Here is a 20,207-nt window from a genome sequence, read left to right as displayed (position 1 = left end):
AATAAGTCCACCTGGTCGCCTGCTCCATACATTATCAAGCCATAGCTTTACCCCTTCTTCATCCATCCAGCCTTTTTCATTCACATGTACAAAACAACCAACAGGGAACTTGAATTTCGGCATTGTTTTTCTTCTAAAAATAATCATTGGTCTCAGTTTGGCGCCATCAGCTGTGCATCCTAGTACCACTGTAAAACTGGACTTCTCATGTCCTGTTGTTTTAATTAAAATTGTTTTTTCACCTTTTTGATGGACAGTTTTATTTCCAACCATATCAAAATTCATTGGAGTTTCATCCATATTTCCAATACTACTTAACGCATAGCCATGTTTAGTGCGCTGTTGTATTACGTATCGATGGAAACTATTTACTTTGCTATCAAGATCTGCAGGTAATTTTGGGGCAATTTTCATCTTTTGCCTCAGTATCATATTATGCCTTCCCATGAATCTAGTACACCAGGATACAGTGGCCTTAAATCTGTTGCTGTGATCTGGGTTAGATTTGGCCCACTGAAGTGCAAACAAATGTATTTTATTTCGTGTCACTACATAACCGTTTTGGCGATGCTCATTCACCATGTCTGCTACATGTTTTTCGAGTTCTGGCCAATGTGGAGTGCCTCTTCTTAATGCACACTTACCCCTTGGCATACTCTTTAATGCTTTTTCATTTGCTTTCCAGTCCCGAACCATCTTTTCTGTTACTCCATATTGTCTTGCAGCAGCGCAGTTATTATGTTCCATGGCAAAGTTTACAACTTTAAGTTTGAAACTGGCTTCATATTTCTTTCTTCTTGCTGGTGGAGCCATGATGGGGTTTTGACTGTTGGACATTTGTATACTGTACTGTATGTACTGGTGCTATACTGTATGAACAGGTACAGATACTGGTGCTGTACTGTATGTACCTACCACTTACACCTTCCCGGTGAGGCGCCCCCTCACCTCGTCATCGGGCGGGGATGCGGCCGCGGCCGTTTTTGAGCTCCCCCCACCATATGCGGCGACCGCAGATTCTCCAGTCCGGCTTGGAAGTTTCAGCACCCGCCCTATAAGACGACACCCGGCGTATAAGACGACCCCTGACTTTTGAGAAGATTTTCCTGGGTTAAAAAGTAGTCTTATACGCCAGAAAATACAGTAATTCCAAACAAAATAAGATGTGAATAGATCACTAGCAGCCCGCATTACCCATAAACAAACAGGAAAGGCTGAGAGGGCTGTACAAACTGCCAAGAAAATATTGAAGCAGGAAGATCCATTCCTTTCGTAACCCAATGCTTAATAGGGAGATATCTCTTTAAAAGATATAGAGTGGAGAAGTGTGGGAGGAATGAATTGAGTTGTCTGGGTCATGCACAATTAGCATTCCATGCCCAGAAGTTTCTGGAATTGGGTGTGGTAGTTCTGGGTGTGCTCAATAGACTCCCTGTAACTGGACTAGTAGACTCCATTGAGGGCAAGTTGTTAGGGGGCAGCTGCTTTACAAAAGGACATGTGACCTGCATGGGTTTGGAGCAGCACAGACACAGGTGCACAAAGCGGGCTGCTTTCCCCTAACGGAAGCATTTTTAGCAGGTTAGTGATATTAATAACTTTCCAACACAGGGAGACACTGATAGTGTTAGTTATAGAAAGAGGAAATTGGGGTTAAAAACTAATTTCTTTCATTTTAATTGTCTATCTTGAATGCTGTTTGACTTTAGATGAACTGATGTAGTCTTAGCAGGTTCACCAGCTCTTTTCTTATTTAAATATGATGATAGGGAAAGAGCCATCTATGTTTGCTATTTTCAGTTTTGTATTTTTCTTGTAACTGGGTTATTAATTTGTATAATTGATATTGATTGGTTAATTAACTGACTAGCTAATTGAGTGTTTTCAGCAGAGAAGGAGAAAGAGTGTGCGTGGGTTCCAATGGGAGATTTCTGCAAGCAAGAGGAAGGAAGATGATATTGCAGTGCTTTTGATTCAGCAGATTGAATAGAGTTGATGAACGATGACTCTGAGACTCAGGTGAACTCAACCTAAGCTTTTGGAACTCTGAGTCATTGTGTTGCCATGAGGACTGACCTGTTCAGATTTATTTTTTTTTATTTATCTTTGCAGTTACACATACATATAATATATATGAATTATGAACTAGCCTTGTTTTGTAGAAGTTAAGCCAGGGGTTCTCAAACTTAAATGCACCATGACTCCCTGCTGACAACAAAAATTACTACACGATTCCAGGAAGGGGACCGAAGCCTACATCTGCCTGAGCCCCGCCACCCCAGTCGGGGGGCCGAAGTCAAGCTTGAGCCCGGCTACCCCAGGTCAAAGCCTTTGGGCTTCAGCCCTGGGCAGTGGGGCTTGGGCTTTGGTTTCAGCCCTGGGCTTCTGTGCAGTGGGGCTTGGGCTTTGACTTCAACTCTAGGTTCTAGCAAGTCTAACACCAGCCCTGGCAACCCCATTAAAATTTTAATGGGATTGTGACCGACTTTGGGATCCCAACCCACAGTTTGAGAACCTCTGAGTTAAGCTATTAATTATTATGTTTCTTTATAATTATAAGGTTTTATTCCTTTATTCTTTTATGAACTTCATTGTGGGGAATTTGACCCAGTGCTGAAAATCCTCAGTGATTGATTCTGGGTCTCCGTGTGTTTTTCTATAGGAGATGTGTTAAAGCCCTAGGAGAGGGATTGTGAAGTAAACGCTAGCCTACCCAAGGTTACACTAGCTCTATTCTATTAGTAGCTCCTGGCTCAGCCCAACTCCTGATGGGAAGGCAAGTCAGGACTGTTGTTCTAACCCTGGAAAAGAATCTAGGCCCAAAGTGGCCAGAACTGAGAAGAATAGCCAAACTGGATCAAAAGGCAAACAGAGCTTATGAACAGAGCTTATATCAGAGAATTGCCAGATCTGGAACCTGGTGACCATGTTTGTGTCAGACTGGGTGAAGGAAAAGACAGAGAACTCCTGCTTTTGAAAAGAAAAAGAATGCATTGCCTAGATCCTACGGCATTGAGACAGATGGTGGGGAGTTCAACAGATACCATCAACCTCTTTAGTTCATTCCAGGGAATGAACAATCAAATGAGCAAACTCTACGAAGGGCAGATGTACAATCAGGAAAGAAGATCCACTTATTCTGAACCTGCCAGAGACAGTCATTGCAAATAAAAGACAGCCTCGTCACCAAGTTTTTACCCGTTCTGGCCCGATAGTTTAAAAAAACAGTATGATTTAGGTATGAGTAACAGATGGACACAGATTGAAATTTAAAGTTAATTTTAAAACAATTAAACTATTTTTAATTTAAAATGCAGGAAAAGAAAAATTAAAAGCGGGAGATGTGATGGAAAGCTTAAACTGCATTGTAATCTTAAATCATTAGTTGGTACTGTGTGAAGAATACTGCTTCACATCTTTAATGAGTGCTGGAGAGTCTACATTACTATTATAACTCCTTTGTATTTTAGGATACCTATTATCTACCATGTGAAATTTTAATGACTGTGAAATACACATTTTTATACATAATTATTTAAATAGGCTGTGTATTTTACATACATTTTCAGTTGTATGTGTACAACATATATAAGTTCTCAAGAAATTGTTTTAATATAAGTTGATTCAGATGCCAACTCTCACATACTCATCATATGCATGAAAGATTTTCTTAACAGAATACAATGGACACCATTTAAAAACATCTTTTCATTTACCTCATGTGGTAGTTAACTGTGGCAGCGATGAGGAGCTAAGCCATCATTATATGTGTTAGCAGTAGGAGCTTCAAGGAGGGAGAACCATGATTATGCAGCAATACCTCATATTGGTTAGGGTAGCTCCTACTTTAGGCCAAACCAATACCCCCACCTCATCCAATGTAATCAAAGTTCAAATCAAACACTTCCCCCTCTCCAGGGGACTTTACCCTGTCAGTGTGCACAGAGGAGACCCTTGCCACTTTGAGAGCACCAGGACCGAGGTGAAGACTCCCCTCTTCCCTGCATGGTCTTAGGAGAAAGCTACTGGGTTAGGAGCCAGCAAGGGCTGGGACCTTTAGTCCTTTGGACATTCAGAGAGCTTTTTACAGTTTTGACTGGGCTTTCTCTGACTGTGCTGACTGCCTCTTGGCTCCAGTCCAGTTGCTCCTACTCCCCCGTCTCAGTCTCTTCTCCTCAGCTTCACACTACACCTGCCACTCCTCCCCTCTCCTCCCCTGCCCTGCTCTCTCATCCCCCTTCCTTTCCCACTTAGCGGAAACTAAATGCATCCATTTTAAAAAAAATTGGATTTACCATGATGTTTGCCCTCTCATATTGTTCACTCTTCTTGTGTGTTCTACCCCTTTCACCAGCCTGTGCCTGTCTTGTCTCTTGAGATCATAAAGCTCATTGGGGGCTGGGACTGTCTGCTACTCTTTGCACAGTGCCTAGCACAATGGGGCCCTATTCTTGGTTGGCCCTTAGGCACTACCATAATAAACATTGATCATAACAAAACACCTCCCCCACTCCAGGGCTCTCTGCCCATTTGTGTGGCTTTGGTTCCTCTTCTAGCAGTCACTCAGATCCTCAGGAGCTCCTGATCCTTGTGAGTATATCCAAAGAGTTACAACTCCACCTTTTCCAGCACGCAGGCTAGGAATAGGGTATCAATATGTTTCTCCACTGAAATGACTGGTGTAATGTGAAAATCTACTCGGTTAAGAAACTGATAGTGGGGAACTAACCTCTTCAGCCAAGGTGAAGAGCAAAATCTGACTTAAAAAAAAAAAGATAGGTTAACTGCCTATCATTTGCATGTACAAATACCTGATGTGCACACACTTTAGGTATTTGCATGCATTAGTTGGATGTGTGCAAAATATACACATAGTTATGCATTCCTACCCTTAAAAGGCTAGCCCTGAAAATTCATACTGTAATTTCAGCAATTTGGGTCTCTTGACTCAGCAAATTATATTGTTTAAATTATAATGAACTACTTGTCAGATTACTGGTTTGACTCTTCTCTGACGTTATCTACATTTTTTTTTTCAAGTTAGATCTTTCAGATACAACAGGACTATTTTTTTCAACTACTTTTTAGGTAATAAAGTAAGACAATGTTTTATATTCTCAATCTCTAGCTCTTTGAAAGTCCACTGCCATTAAGATTTCATTAGAAGTTTACACTGCAGTGTTTGGGGAATAAATATCACTAGCATGATGGTTCAGGTTAATTCTTTAAAATGGCTAAGTTCTGAATTTAATAAGGCAAGAAAGTAGACTGATTTCAGGTCTATCCAAATGTAGCAGAAAGTCAAGGTTCTGAGAACACTTTATCAAGCTGAAGATTCACTGATGATTCCATTTTTAGATAAGTAATGTATTTTACTGAGTGTATTATTTAATGGTTCTCTTGTTTTGATTAACAATATAAAATATTGATAAACATGTAGTATCTCTTGACCTTTTCTATATTCTTCCCACACTTACCAATCTATCTATGGAAAGAACTAAATCAATTTTACTTAAAAAGACTAAAGAAGGAATAGCTATATTTTGGTATTGAATGTGTGCTCATTCTCACAAGGAAATATAAATTCCTCTAATTAGTTGATTCTGATCATTATCATTTATATAGTTATTGCCTTTTGACACAGTCAATAAATACCACAGTTCACCGAGAAACTAGAAACAATACAGCTGTTTGCCTTCCAATAACAGTTGAGTTATTTAGGTAAATAGTCCATTATCATATTTTCCCTTTTAAATTTTCTGTCCAAGTTTTGAAAAATATTGATCAGCTGTCACTGAAGGCTAATCCTACAGTCCAAATTTCATTGTGTGCTATATTTTATAGCTCAAACAGGCTGTGATCTCACCTTATTGATTTAATTTCCCAGTAGCACACAGAACACCCATCAATGACTATTGTACATTTTAAAATTGCAAAAATCCCTACACAGTGTACCTATTTGTCTATGAGTGAGGAAGATAGTAAATGTATCTCATCACCAACAGTTAGGGTGAGGATCAGGCAGCCATCCTCACCAGCCAATTAAAGTAATCTTCATTAGAACTCACATCTTCATCAGAAACTCACTAATACAGTCAAAAAATGACACATTAAATCCCCTTATAATTAGTCAGCACATTGGGTTCTTGTGCATCACTGCTTTGCTATGCATTTTGCGCAGCTTGGGAGTCCTAAACCATGCAATGAGATCCAATTCTAATCTTATCTAAACTGTTGTAAATCAGGTGTAACTCCACTGAAGTAATAGAATTACACTGAAGTAAAATGGGTGTAAATCAGATCCGAATACTCTCCTTAGCACATAGGAATCCCCAGTATTCTGTACAACTGACAATCCAATATCTTCAGGATTACAGTAAGGTGGAAGGCTACAATATCAGAGTAGTTGCTGGAATTTTGGATCCCATTTGTAACATTTTGGTGCACTATTATTTAGTTTTAACTTACTGTAAACATTTCAGCAAAAGTCAGGTTTGGATTTTTGGATTTTTAAATAATTTTGATGGATTTCTATTTATTTTAAGCATTTTTTTATTTGTATCTATTTAAATTTTCACCATTGCACAAAATTATGGTGGATGGAGTCAAACAATGGAGGGATCAGATAATAATTATTTAATGACAGTAGATGCTGAGATTCATATTAGAGCTTTATACTTCTTAAAACATAAATTGTTAACATCACATGTCAAAATATATAAAGTAAATATCCTTAAATTCAAACTTTAGTTCTCAAGCAGAATTTTTTCTTATCTATTCTCAGTGCCTATCTGTAAGTTTTGACTATTATTGATGGAAATACTGATGAAAAAATATGTCTTTGTCTGGTGAAATCAACATTTACCAATATTTACTGACAAAAATCTAATCTTTCCAAGCCTAGTTATTTGTAATAAAAAGAGGAGAAAATGCAAGATACTTAAAAAGATGGGAAACTATTAAAATATAGAAACAATTATATTCAACTAAGGTTCATGACTTTATTCCACTACCATTTACACAGATGGATTTATGTGCAACATATATTAGTGAGAAATCAAATGTGGTTTTCTAGCTTTACTCTGAATTGTTTAAAATGAATTGCCAGAAAACTTTCTTTCCCACGATAGATAAGGTTTCTGTTTACAGAACACCTACCAGGACCTAAAGAATGAGTTATGATGGAGACATTTCATAAGATTCCATGTACATCTTCAGATCTCTGGCTATTTGGGATCTTTCTCCTTTCTAATTTAGAATCAGTTTGGGAAAATTGTTTTTTTCCTTTTGCAACATTGTTGAATGGAACAGTCTTCCCTTGACCTGTGGTACAGACCCTTTGAGACACAAAAACGTGTCCTTGTTTCATGGTTCATCAATTTCCGGTTTCCATAACAAAATGCAGTAACATCTGTCTGAGAATTGGTAGGCCGGGCCCAGAAGAGTTCCCTCAGAAGCACAAAGACAGAAGGCAGGACAGCTGCACCCAATATTCAAAAGTACATATAATGAGGGCAATCTCCTAAGAAGGCGATTGTTGGTATGTGGAGAAAACTCCCAGAAAGAGTACTGCAATAATATGGAATTTTGTTTCCTATATTGTGTTGTGAACCTTGTTTTTACTAAGTGGCCCAAAGAAGTGCAGATCTTTATGGAGAGACTTTATTTATTTTAAACAGGCATCACAAAATAACTAGGCCCTGTTTCCCAAAAGAGGATTCTCTTCCTTGCCAGAAAATGGCCTCCTGTTGTTCACAGGAAGGACTGTGGAACTGGGCTTTGCTACACTCCAAATTCATATTAAAGAAACAATGAACCTGTTGCCATTTCAAAGAAAACTGTGATTTTTCTCATTTTCTCTTTGTCCCATAAGGAAAATATCTTTTATGAACACCTGGTAATCTCTCATTAATGAGTCTTTGTGCCTGCCAAGAGTGTTTCTACCATTCCTAGCACTGTAATATGTAGGTTCTCTGAAACACAAGGTAGGCTGGTGTTGAATCCCAAGAGACAATGCTTGTAATGGATAGGTGGCAAATATTTGAGATCAGGGAAGAAGGAGAAAAAGGGTATTTAATAAACTAACAAGCATTTTGTTAGGAGGGGAATGAAATATGTCACAAGTAATTTATCTACTGGAGTTTAAAAAATGTTTTTAAAAATGGGATGTTGAAAGAGGCATTCTTAAAATCCCTTTTTACTTCTTAGTGGCATGGGACATAATTCCCACTGTCAGAATTGCAAGGGGACCTCTGTCCTAGGCCAATAGAGTATGTCCTAAGTAAGACAGACGCTAAATGGTATCTAAGCTACTCAAAGGGCTATTGGGGTTTAAATGGAACATGCTTCCAAATGAATATGTAATTGGAGTTATTATCATTAAAAATATGAAATTTGACTCTGTCAGAACTTACAAGCAAGGCAATACATACTTCAAACACTAGAGGCAGCTTAAATGAGGAGAGAGGAGGAACGGACAGTATGGTGGGGAACTGTTACTCTTTGAGTTACCTTGGATAAAGAATCCGGTTTAATCCTACTAACTTTGTAGATTCCAAAGCCATCAGGAACCACTGTGATTATCTCATCTGACCACCTGTATAACATAGGCCATAGAACTTCCCCAAAATAATTCCTAGCGCATAGCTTTAGAAAAAGATGTAATCTCAATTTAAAAATTGTCTGTGATGGAAAATCCACAACAACCATTGACAAGTTGTTCCAATGGTTAATTACTCTCCCTGTTAAAATGTTATGCCTTATTTCCAGTCTCATAGAATCATAGAATCATAGAATATCAGGGTTGGAAGGGACCTCAAGAGGTCATCTAGTCCAACCCCCTGCTTAAAGCAGGACCAATTCCCAGCTAAATCATCCCAGCCAGGGCTTTGTCAAGCCGGGCCTTAAAAACCTCCAAGGAAGGAGACTCCACCACCTCCCTAGGTAACGCATTCCAGTGTTTCACCACCCTCCTAGTGAAATAGTTTTTCCTGATATCCAACCTGGACCTCCCCCACTGCAACTTGAGACCATTGCTCCTTGTTCTGTCATCTGCCACCACTGAGAACAGCCGAGCTCCATCCTCTTTGGAACCCCCCTTCAGGTAGTTGAAGGCTGCTATCAAATCCCCCCTCATTCTTCTCTTCTGGAGACTAAACAATCCCAGTTCTCTCAGCCTCTCCTCATAAGTCATGTGCTCCAGACCCCTAATCATTTTTGTTGCCCTCCGCTGGACTCTTTCCAATTTTTCCACATCCTTCTTGTAGTGTGGGGCCCAAAACTGGACACAGTATTCCAGATGAGGCCTCACCAATGTCGAATAAAGGGGAACGATCACGTTCCTCGATCTGCTGGCAATGCCCCTACTTATACAGCCCAAAATGCCGTTAGCCTTCTTGGCAACAAGAGCACACTGTTGACTCATATCCAGCTTCTCGTCCACTGTGACCCCTAGGTCCTTTTCAGCAGAACTGCTACCTAGCCATTCGGTCCCTAGTCTGTAGCAGTGCATGGGATTCTTCCGTCCTAAGTGCAGGACTCTGCACTTGTCCTTGTTGAACCTCATCAGGTTTTTTTCTGCCCAGTCCTCTAATTTGTCTAGGTCCCTCTGTATCCGATCCCTACCCTCTAGTGTATCTACCACGCCTCCTAGTTTAGTGTCATCTGCAAACTTGCTGAGAGTGCAGTCCACACCATCCTCCAGATCATTAATAAAGATATTAAACAAAACCGGCCCCAGGACCGACCCTTGGGGCACTCCACTTGAAACCGGCTGCCAACTAGACATGGAGCCATTGATCACTACCCGTTGAGCCCGACGATCTAGCCAGCTTTCTATCCACCTTACAGTCCATTCATCCAGCCCATACTTCTTTAACTTGGTGGCAAGAATACTGTGGGAGACCGTATCAAAAGCTTTGCTAAAGTCAAGAAATAACACATCCACTGCTTTCCCCTCATCCACAGAGCCAGTTATCTCATCATAGAAGGCAATTAGGTTAGTCAGGCACGACTTCCCCTTCGTGAATCCATGCTGACTGTTCCTGATCACTTTCCTCTCCTCTAAATGTTTCATAATTGATTCCTTGAGGACCTGCTCCATGATTTTTCCAGGGACTGAGGTGAGGCTGACTGGCCTGTAGTTCCCCGGATCCTCCTTCTTCCCTTTTTTAAAGATGGGCACTACATTAGCCTTTTTCCAGTCATCTGGGACCTCCCCCGATCGCCATGAGTTTTCAAAAATAATGGCTAATGGCTCTGCAATCTCACCCGCCAACTCTTTTAGCACCCTCGGATGCAGCGCATCCGGCCCCATGGACTTGTGCTCGTCCAGTTTTTCTAAATAGTCCTGAACCACTTCTTTCTCCACAGAGGGTTGGTCACCTTCTCCCCATGCTGTACTGCCCAGTGCAGCAATCTGGGAGCTGACCTTGTGCGTGAAGACAGAGGCAAAAAAATCATTGAGTACATTAGCTTTTTCCACATCCTCTGTCACTAGGTTGCCTCCCTCATTCAGTAAGGGGCCCACACTTTCCTTGATTTTCTTCTTGTTGCTAACATACCTGAAGAAACCCTTCTTGTTACTCTTAACATCTCTTGCTAACTGCAACTCCAAGTGTGATTTGGCCTTCCTGATTTCACTCCTGCACGCCTGAGCAATATTTTTATACTCCTCCCTGGTCATTTGTCCAATCTTCCACTTCTTATAAGCCTCTTTTTTGCATTTAAGATCAGCAAGGATTTCACTGTTTAGCCAAGCTGGTCGCCTGCCATATTTACTATTCTTTCTACACATCGGGATGGTTTGTTCCTGCAACCTCAATAAGGATTCTTTAAAATACAGCCAGCTCTCCTGGACCCCTTTGCCCTTCATGTTATTCTCCCAGGGGATCCTGCCCATCTGTTCCCTGAGGGAGTCAAAGTCTGCTTTTCTGAAGTCCAGGGTCCGTATTCTGCTGCTCTCCTTTCTTCCTTGTGTCAGGATCCTGAACTCGACCATCTCATGGTCACTGCCTCCCAGGTTCCCATCCACTTTTGCTTCCCCTACTAGTTCTTCCCTGTTTGTGAGCAGCAGGTCAAGAAAAGCTTTGCCCCTAGTTGGTTCCTCCAGCACTTGCACCAGGAAATTGTCCCCTACGCTTTCCAAAAATTTCCTGGATTGCCTGTGCACCGCTGTATTGCTCTCCCAGCAGATATCAGGGTGATTAAAGTCTCCCATGATAACCAGGGCCTGCGATCTAGCAATTTCTGCTAGTTGCCAGAAGAAAGCCTCGTCCACCTCATCCCCCTGGTCTGGTGGTCTATAGCAGACTCCAACCACAACATCACCCTTGTTGCTCCCACTTCTCAACTTTATCCAGAGACTCTCAGGTTTTTCTGCAGTATCATACCGGAGCTCTGAGCAGTCATACTCCTCTCTTACGTACAACGCAACTCCCCCACCTTTTCTGCCCTGCCTGTCCTTCCTGAACAGTTTATATCCATCCATGACAGTACTCCAGTCATGTGAGTTGTCCCACCAAGTCTCTGTTATTCCAATCACATCATAGTTCCCTGACTGTGCCAGGACTTCCAGTTCTCCCTGCTTGTTTCCCAGGCTTCTTGCATTTGTGTATAGGCACTTAAGATAACTCAATGATCGTCCCTCTTTCTCAGCATGAGACAGGAGTCCTCTCCTGTTGCGCTCTCCTGCTTGTGCTTCCTCCCAGGATCCCATTTCCCCACTTACCTCAGGGCTTTGGTCTCCTTCCCCCGGTGAACCTAGTTTAAAGCCCTCCTCACTAGGTTAGCCAGCCTGCTGGCAAAGATGCTCTTCCCTCTCTTCGTTAGGTGGAGCCCGTCTCTGCCTAGCACTCCTTCTTCTTGGAACACCATCCCATGGTCGAAGAATCCAAAGCCTTCTCTCCGACACCACCTGCGTAGCCATTCGTTGACTTCCACGATTCGACGGTCTCTACCCCGGCCTTTTCCTTGCACAGGGAGGATGGACGAGAACACCACTTGCGCCTCAAACTCCTTTATCCTTCTTCCCAGAGCCACGTAGTCTGCAGTGATCCGCTCAAGGTCATTCTTGGCAGTATCATTGGTGCCCACGTGGAGAAGCAGGAAGGGGTAGCGATCCGAGGGCTTGATGAGTCTCGGCAGTCTCTCCGTCACATCGTGTATCCTAGCTCCTGGCAAGCAGCAGACCTCTCGGTTTTCCCGGTCAGGGCGGCAGATAGATGACTCAGTCCCCCTGAGGAGGGAGTCCCCGACCACCACCACCCTCCTCCTCCTCTTGGAAGTGGTGGTCGTGGAACCCCCATCCCTAGGACAGTGCATCTTTTGCCTTCCAATCGGTGGAGTCTCCTTCTGTTCCCTTCCCTCAGATGGGCCATCTAGTCCACTCTCCGCATTAGCACCTGTAGAGAGAACATGGAAACGATTCCTCACCTGTATCTCCATTGCTGGTGCATGGACGCTCCTCTTTCTTCTTCTGGAGGTCACATGCTGCCAAACCTCCTCACAATCCTTCTGTCCCTGCTCCGCCTGCTCTGAATCTTCAGAACATTGTGGCCGTAGAAGCATCTCCTGACGTCTGTCCAGGAAATCTTCATTTTCCCTTATGCAACGCAGAGTCGATACTTGTTTCTCCAGCCCTCGAACCTTCTCCTCCAGTATGGAGACCAGCTTGCACTTTGTACAGACAAAGTCGCTTCTGTCCTGCGGAAGAAAGACAAACATGGCACAACCTGTGCAGGTTACAACAGCTGATCGCTTCCTCGAGGGAGCTTCCTCATCTGTTGCAGGAACTACTCGGAGAAACCTGCAGATGAAAGCCTCAGTGCGCTCTCCCTAGGCGAACTCCCAGGCAAACTCCCGCTGTTAGCCTCTGCTGTTCACCGCTCAGCTGGTTCGCTGCTGACTGCCCTTATATACCAGTCAGGCCCACTCAAGGCCCAGCTGGAACAAAGCACTCCCAATTCACACTTTTCAAACAAGCAAGCAAGCAATCAAGCACACGGTCTCAGTTGGTGTAGCTTCAATTTGCAGGCACTGGATTCTGTAGTACCTTTCTCTGCTAGCCGGAAGATCTCATTATTAAATATTCTCCATGTAGATACTTAAAGGGTGAACTGAAGTCAACCCTTAACCATCTCTTTGTTAACCTAAATAGATTGAGCTTCTTTAGTCTATCACTATTTCATGTTTTCTGATCCTTTAATCATTCTCATGGCTCTTCTCTGAACCCTTTCCACTTTATAAACATCCTTCTTGAATTGTGGACACCAGAACTAGATATGATATTCCATCAATAGTTGCACCAGTGTCAAATGCAGGGATAAAATAACTTCAATACTACTACTTAAGGTCTCCCTGTCATCCCAGGATTGTATTAGCCCTTTTGGCCAGCTCAAGTTCAGTTGATTAACCACCATGACCCCCAAATCTTTTTCAGAGTTACCACTTCCCAGGATGGAGTCCCCCATTCTATAAGTAGGGCCTACATTATTTGTTCCTAGATTATACATTTGCATTTAGCCATATTAAAATACATTTTGTTTGCTGGGCCCAGCTTTCCACGCTATCCAGATCACTCTGTATCAGTGATGAGAGCTCTTCATTATTTACCACTCCCCAAGTTTTGTGTCAATTGCAAACTTTGTCAGTAGTGATTTTATGTTCTCTTTCAAGTCATCAATAAAAATATTAAATAGCATAGAGCCAAGTACCAATCCTGTGTGACCTCACTAGAAAAAAAAACAATTTGATGATTCCTCATTTATGACAACACTGAGACCTTTCAGTTAGCCAGCTTTTAATCCACTTAATATGCACCATGTTGATTTTATATCATTCTAGGGTTTTTTAATCAAAATATCATGTCGTACCAAGTCAAAGGCTTTACAGAATTCTAAGTATATTACATCCCACAATTATCTTTATCAACCAAACTTGTAATCTCATAAAAAAGATAGCAAATTAGTTTGACAAAATCTATAAACACATGTTGATTGGCATTAATTATATTACCCTCCTTGCTTATTATATTACTACTTCTTGCTTGCTTCTGACAAAATACAACATTAATGCTGATGAGAATTGCTTCTTCCTTTGTCTAGCCTATTTTGAAATCTTTATATTGAAAAAATGACACAGATATCAGCACCTTTTTATTTTTTGATTCACTCTGGACAATCAACTATTCAATGGCACCAGAGGACTGCTTGCCAGATCTTGACAATGATAACTTTGCCGAAGAAAGAAAGTTATTCTTTTGTGATGTTTAAGAGTTGAAGGACAAACTATGTTACATCTAACTTGATTTCCTAGATCCTCTACCTGATTCTATGGACCATGGGTGAGATTTTTGTAAGCACCTAAGGAAGTTTGGTCTCCAGCTCCCTTTCAAAGTCAATGGGAGTTGGGTGCCTAAATCTTTAAAGCACTTTTGAAAATCTGACCCTTTGATAAGTTGTTTCTTGGCCATTCATCCACTAGTGATAGCTTCCCTGATTTGCCAGGTACCGGGAAATGTGGATTTCCTTTTGGATGGTTGGTAAAAAGGATTTTCCTGTGGCCAAGAATTTAAGCCAGAAGTAGAGGACAGCAAAACTGCATACAACTCTAATACCACACTGTCCATAGACAGCAGCAACTTGCTAATGCAGGCATTTTTCTCAGGTTTCAACTCTGTTTCTCAGGGATTACTTGTGTACATAGTAGAGGGAGGCTAAGCTCCATTTGCCTGGAAAAGAGAAAAAGGAAAGATTTTTATAGAGCTAGTACCCAGCCAAACTAATTATTCAGTTCCTGGCTTCTCTGTAGAGACTGCCAATATGAACTAGACTGAGGCCACCAAGTAATTTCATAATCAAATACAAGCATTTTAAATGGTAACTGGATTTGAACCTTCAGCTGAAAGGTTCCATAGCTCCTTACCAAGCCCTTGAGCTATACAGTCCCATAAAAATGAAAAAATAAATCTACACACTTAGAAAATGTGAGTGATGTAAAAATAGGAAAACATGGGCTTTCATAGCTGATCTGTGAGAAGTGTTTACTACTCCTAGTAAAAGATCTCAAATAAATGTGTGGCAAAAATGCTAAATTCCATATGTGAAGAGGTGGGCAGTTATTTATTACTTACACCTGGGGAGCCATATGTTTGCATTGTTTGTTTGCAGACAAACAAAAGTGGCGAAACCTTGCCTCAAAGAGCTAACAATCCAGATTGACTAAATTATCATTTATCAAAGGAAATTAAACAAATTCTGAAAATGTTGTTCCAGCACAACAGTGAACAGCTGAACATTATATTCATATTGGGCCTGTTCCAAAGCCCATTGAAGTCATTAGCAATCTTCTTCCTGCTGCAGAATGAGAAACATGGATTTGCAAGGACATTGTATACAGTTGGTTCCAACAATGAGCACAAGAAAAAAGATTTTATCACATTATTTAAATACTCTGTAAGAGAAAACCCTGTTACCCACTAACTCCAAGTAGAGTTCTTTATATACTGTAGTAAATAATAGCTCCTCAAAAATATCTAACCAATTTTACAAGCAGCAACAAAAATGAATTGATATATGTCTGTAGTGGAATGATACAATTTGCCACTGTATTGGATGTCAAGGGACAAAAAACAGTCAGTCAACCCCATAACTATATAAGTAGCTAAAGTACAGAAGAAACAAGTTTTCCAATTGCATATGGACATCCTTTCTGATTTCTTTGCCAGCTGGGCTTTTATTTGTCAACAATATTAAAATAATTAATCCTGTATCTGGCCCAGTGTTTGCATAAACATTTCAGATGGAAAAGGAACTAGATGGCAGTAGCAGCTGGTGCCAAAAATAAGTTTTGGGGATAGGGTGGGAATTAGATACCTGAAAAAATTATATCTCATCCCATCCCCCCCAAAAAATATTCCTGATTTCCCATCTAAATAATCTGGATCACTTTCCCTTCTCTCAGAGACATTCTGCCTCTACCCTCAATCTCAGATACTTTTCCTCTACCTCAATCTTCCCTCACTTGAGCCCTTTGTATTGTTCCTGAGGTGAGGATGGGGCTCTGCACATAAAACTTCATTCCACAGGTGCTTTTTCCCCATGACTTGTGTGAAAAAGACCCTTTTCACAGGGGAAGACCCTTGGGGGAGAACAGAGACCACTACTGATGAAGATTGTCAGTGCCTCCCTTAAGGAGGGAAGGTTGCTGCCTTCTCTTATGTAAGCTTTTGCATGGCCTTTGCTCAAGAAGCTATCACTGGATGCAGATGATCTGGCCACTATCAGCCTGCATCTATTTTTTCTTTTGGTTAAGATTATTGGAAAGGCAACCAGGTCTCAGAGATTCTAGATGACTCAGACCTCCTTGTGGATTATCAGGCTGGGTACTGACAAAACCTTAGCACAGAAACTTCATAGTTCACATTTGTAGATGATCTCTTCCTGGTGATGAACAAAGATCAGGTGTCCGTGCTAATATTATTACATATATTAGCTGCCTTCGATTATCAGATGTTCTTGACTTATCTGCTGCCTCTAGCAGTTCATGGGGCTGCTTTGGTGGGTCTCTTCCTTCTTTATAAGGTAATCAGAGTGATTTTGGACAACAGTTCAATGTGAATATGGGAACAATAGAAGAGTTAGTAAAGAGATAAGAGCTTGGGTGCCTTCAGTGTGCTGATGACTTCACAGCTCTGCTTCTTTCTTCTGATCCGTCCGATGCAGTCAAGAGCTGTACTTAATATCTGGTTGAAATTGAGAGTTAGCTGTCTTTAGACAAGACAGAAGTAATTGGCAGCAAACTAGGGTGACCAGACAGCAAGTGTGAAAAATCAGGACAGGGTGGGGGGTAACAGGAGCCTATATAAGAAAAAGACCCCAAAATCGGGACTGTCCCTATAAAATCGGGACATCTGGTCACCCTACAGCAAACTGAGGAATAAAACCATTTATCACCAGAGTTCACCGTTTCAGTTGGTTAGGTTCTCAGTTGATGCTAGAAATAAAACTGGCAGAAAAAAATTATGTATTTTCCACAATAGTCTTTTCCTATCTTAGTTTGGCCAGAAGATTATAAACATTTCTTTTGGATGTGGACCTGACAATTGCCCTGGTGGCTGCAAAGGAAGGGTGACAGGAATTAAGATATTGAGTTAAATAGTTACTACTCACACTCTATATTGCTGATCAGTTTAAAAGCATTTGTTTTAGAGGTGTATTTAGTACATCATTATCCATCATGCTTTGCTTGGTGCTTGGACAACTAGAAACAATGGCTTTCTTGAACAACTGATTTCTTACCTGATGAGGTTTAGCTAGTTACTTTAACTAAAATAGACAACATAGCATGAAGACGTTGTTAAGATTGTAAGCATCTTCACTTAAAATATTAACAAAAGTTAAAAACTAGAGTGATCCTACTTTGTGCACAATAAAATAGCCAAATTAAAGCCTATATTAAACACTAGAACAACACTAGCAACAATTGGGCCATATCCTCAGCTCGTTCTAATTGGCATAGCTTTATGGACTTCAGTAGAGCTAGGGTGATTAAAAACACTGAGGATCTGGATTTCTGAATAAATTATGGGGAAAAAAATGGAAATAATTAATTTGATGAATGTTGTTTATCTACCTATAGATTTGGCTAAGTAGTGGAAACAAAATATTTGTGAAAACATTATCTGATAATTGATGGAGAAAAAACTAGTTGTGATTATTGTTCAACTAGCTCAACAAGAGAACAGCATGTTGAAGGAAGGAGATGGCTTTGTATTTGTTTATTGCACAGTTGAGTATGACAGGAGATTTGGGTGTAACATATATACAATTACAACTATATAAATCATGTTACCTCTAAACAGAGCTCTATTCCATTCTATTTTTCTCATCTTAATATTCCAAAGGACAATATGGGCCAAACCCAGCCCCAGTGTGAGTGGGCAGCTCTTCATTGAAGTCAATGGACTTACACTGTGATTGGATTTGACTTTATGCCTCTGGATGACTTAGCCTGCCTCCGCTTTTACTTGTGAGGACAGAGAAAAGACAAAAGAAATGTCCAAATAGATATTATATATCTGTCTACTCCTGGGTTAAAAGAATAATACAATTCATTATACTCAAGATCTAGTATCTACAGAGGAGAAAGCCTGGAAATATGAAATTAATTAAGCTTGCCATATCTTCACTGAATCCTGGATGTGACCCAAGTAACTATAAACATATTTAAATATATCAAATAAATGTCTGGGTCATTAATATTTTTCAGATACAATCAAAGATGAAAACAGTTGTTCAGACCCAGTCCACTTCCCAAGACACTTGAAACCCAAACAAGCAAGTCCCAGTTGTATGGGTCAACCTATGCTAGACATTATGGCATCACAGAACCATTTAACTCACTGAGTTCAAACCCCCCTTTAACAAACCACTGTTGAAAGCAAAAGGCTTAGTGTCTATAATTATCCCTGCTTCAACATCTAGCTCAGGTACAATTTATTATTTGGAGTACCTTAGCAAACTTACCAGCCTACAATATTCCTAGAACACAGCGGCCTAAAATTGCAGTTAGTACTCAGGCAAAATTCCCCAAACTATCCATAAGATAAGGAGGTGAATTAACCCCTGGCATTGGGCCTCGAAAGGAGGAAAGTCTGGAAGAATGAAGGCTGTCTTGGTACAACTTCCCCTCTGATAGTGTGCCCACAAAAGGCCAGCACAGCCTGAAAAGTGGGGAAAGGGCATAGCCTGAATGGCCAGTGGCTACCTGATTCAAGACAGCCATTAGCATTCATCACTGGTGCAACTACTATGAAACTCCTGGCAGAAACAAGACCTTGTCTTTCTCCCCACATAACCTCCAACTAGGGTGGTAATGGAAAGATGATCTGCCTTCTTTAGGCAGAATCCTCTCCACAAGTGCAATGTGTCTTCACTGACACAGGGACATGCTGACAACACCCGGGGCCTCACGTCTTTAAAAAGTTTTAAACAGAGTTGGATTTTGAAAAAATAAATGAATTCATTTGAAGTTTTTCATTAATTTTTTGGGGGGTTTTGATTTAAAATTTTGCCATTACATTCTTTATTTTTTTTTTTAAATGAATGAATATTGAAATCTTTATTTTGGTGGGGGAAAAACACTTTTTTTCATTTTTAAACTCCCTCCCACCCATTTCTTCTTCCCTGTGGGGAAAAAGAGAAAGCGGGAAAAAGTAACAAAAGAAGATAGTGGTATCTGCCATTGCATTTAGACTTTTTCTTGGCATACTTTGGAATGCTATCAATCATGGTAACATTAGAAGGCTGTTTCCCCTTCAAGTATGGGGAAAACTCCTTGGAAAAAATCCATAAACACCCTACCCTATCATAGGCATAGTTTGACTGCATAGGCATAGTTTGATATTTACGGGGACAGCTCCAGCCAGGCCAACAGGGCTGCACGTGCGGGGTAAATTCCACACCTGCCCAAGGCTTGCAGTTTGGGGGGCAATGTCCCCCATGCCCCACCCAAACTATGCCCTTATACCTTATCCTCTTTCATATCTCTCTGATTCACCTTTGTTGTACTGCCTACAGAATTATGGCAGTTGATCCTGAGCAGGCAGGTGGTGAACTGCAATTAGTCCTTACTGTGCAAAATTTGCTCATTTCTCTGCTATCTCTTTCTCCTCCATCTTTTTTGTTTCATCCACCTGTTGCATCTTGTCATATACCAAAACAGTACAGTAACTCCCAACTTAACGTCCTCTCACTTAACGTTGTTTTGATGTTACGTCTCTGCTCCATTACAGAATATGCTGGTTTAAAGTTGTGCAATGCTCCCCTATAATGTCGTTTTACTGCCTACTTTGTCCATACCTAGCAGCCCCCATATCATCTCCCCTCTGTCCCCCCTCCCAGAGCCTCCCACCCGCCGGTGGACCCCAAGGGACCCCACCTTCCCCCGCTCCCCCCGCCTCCTGCCCGCAGCAATCAGCTGTTTTGCGGCATTCAGGAGGTTGGGGGGAGGAGCAAGGACGAAGCGTGCAGCCTCCCCACTCCTTCTCCTGCTTCCTGCCCACGGCAATCAGCTGGTTTGTGGCGTCCAGGAGGCTGGGGGAGGGCGCGCACCACATCCTTGCTCCTCCCCCCAGCCTTCTGAATGCCGCAAGACAGCTGATTGCCACGGGCAGGAGGCAGGGGGAGCAGGGGAAAGGCGCTGATCCG

Source organism: Trachemys scripta, chromosome 3 (genome assembly GCF_013100865.1).
Source record: "Trachemys scripta elegans isolate TJP31775 chromosome 3, CAS_Tse_1.0, whole genome shotgun sequence".
Taxonomy (NCBI): domain Eukaryota; kingdom Metazoa; phylum Chordata; order Testudines; family Emydidae; genus Trachemys; species Trachemys scripta.
The sequence above is the reverse complement of the archived record's forward strand: the minus strand, read 5'-3'. Positions refer to the sequence as shown.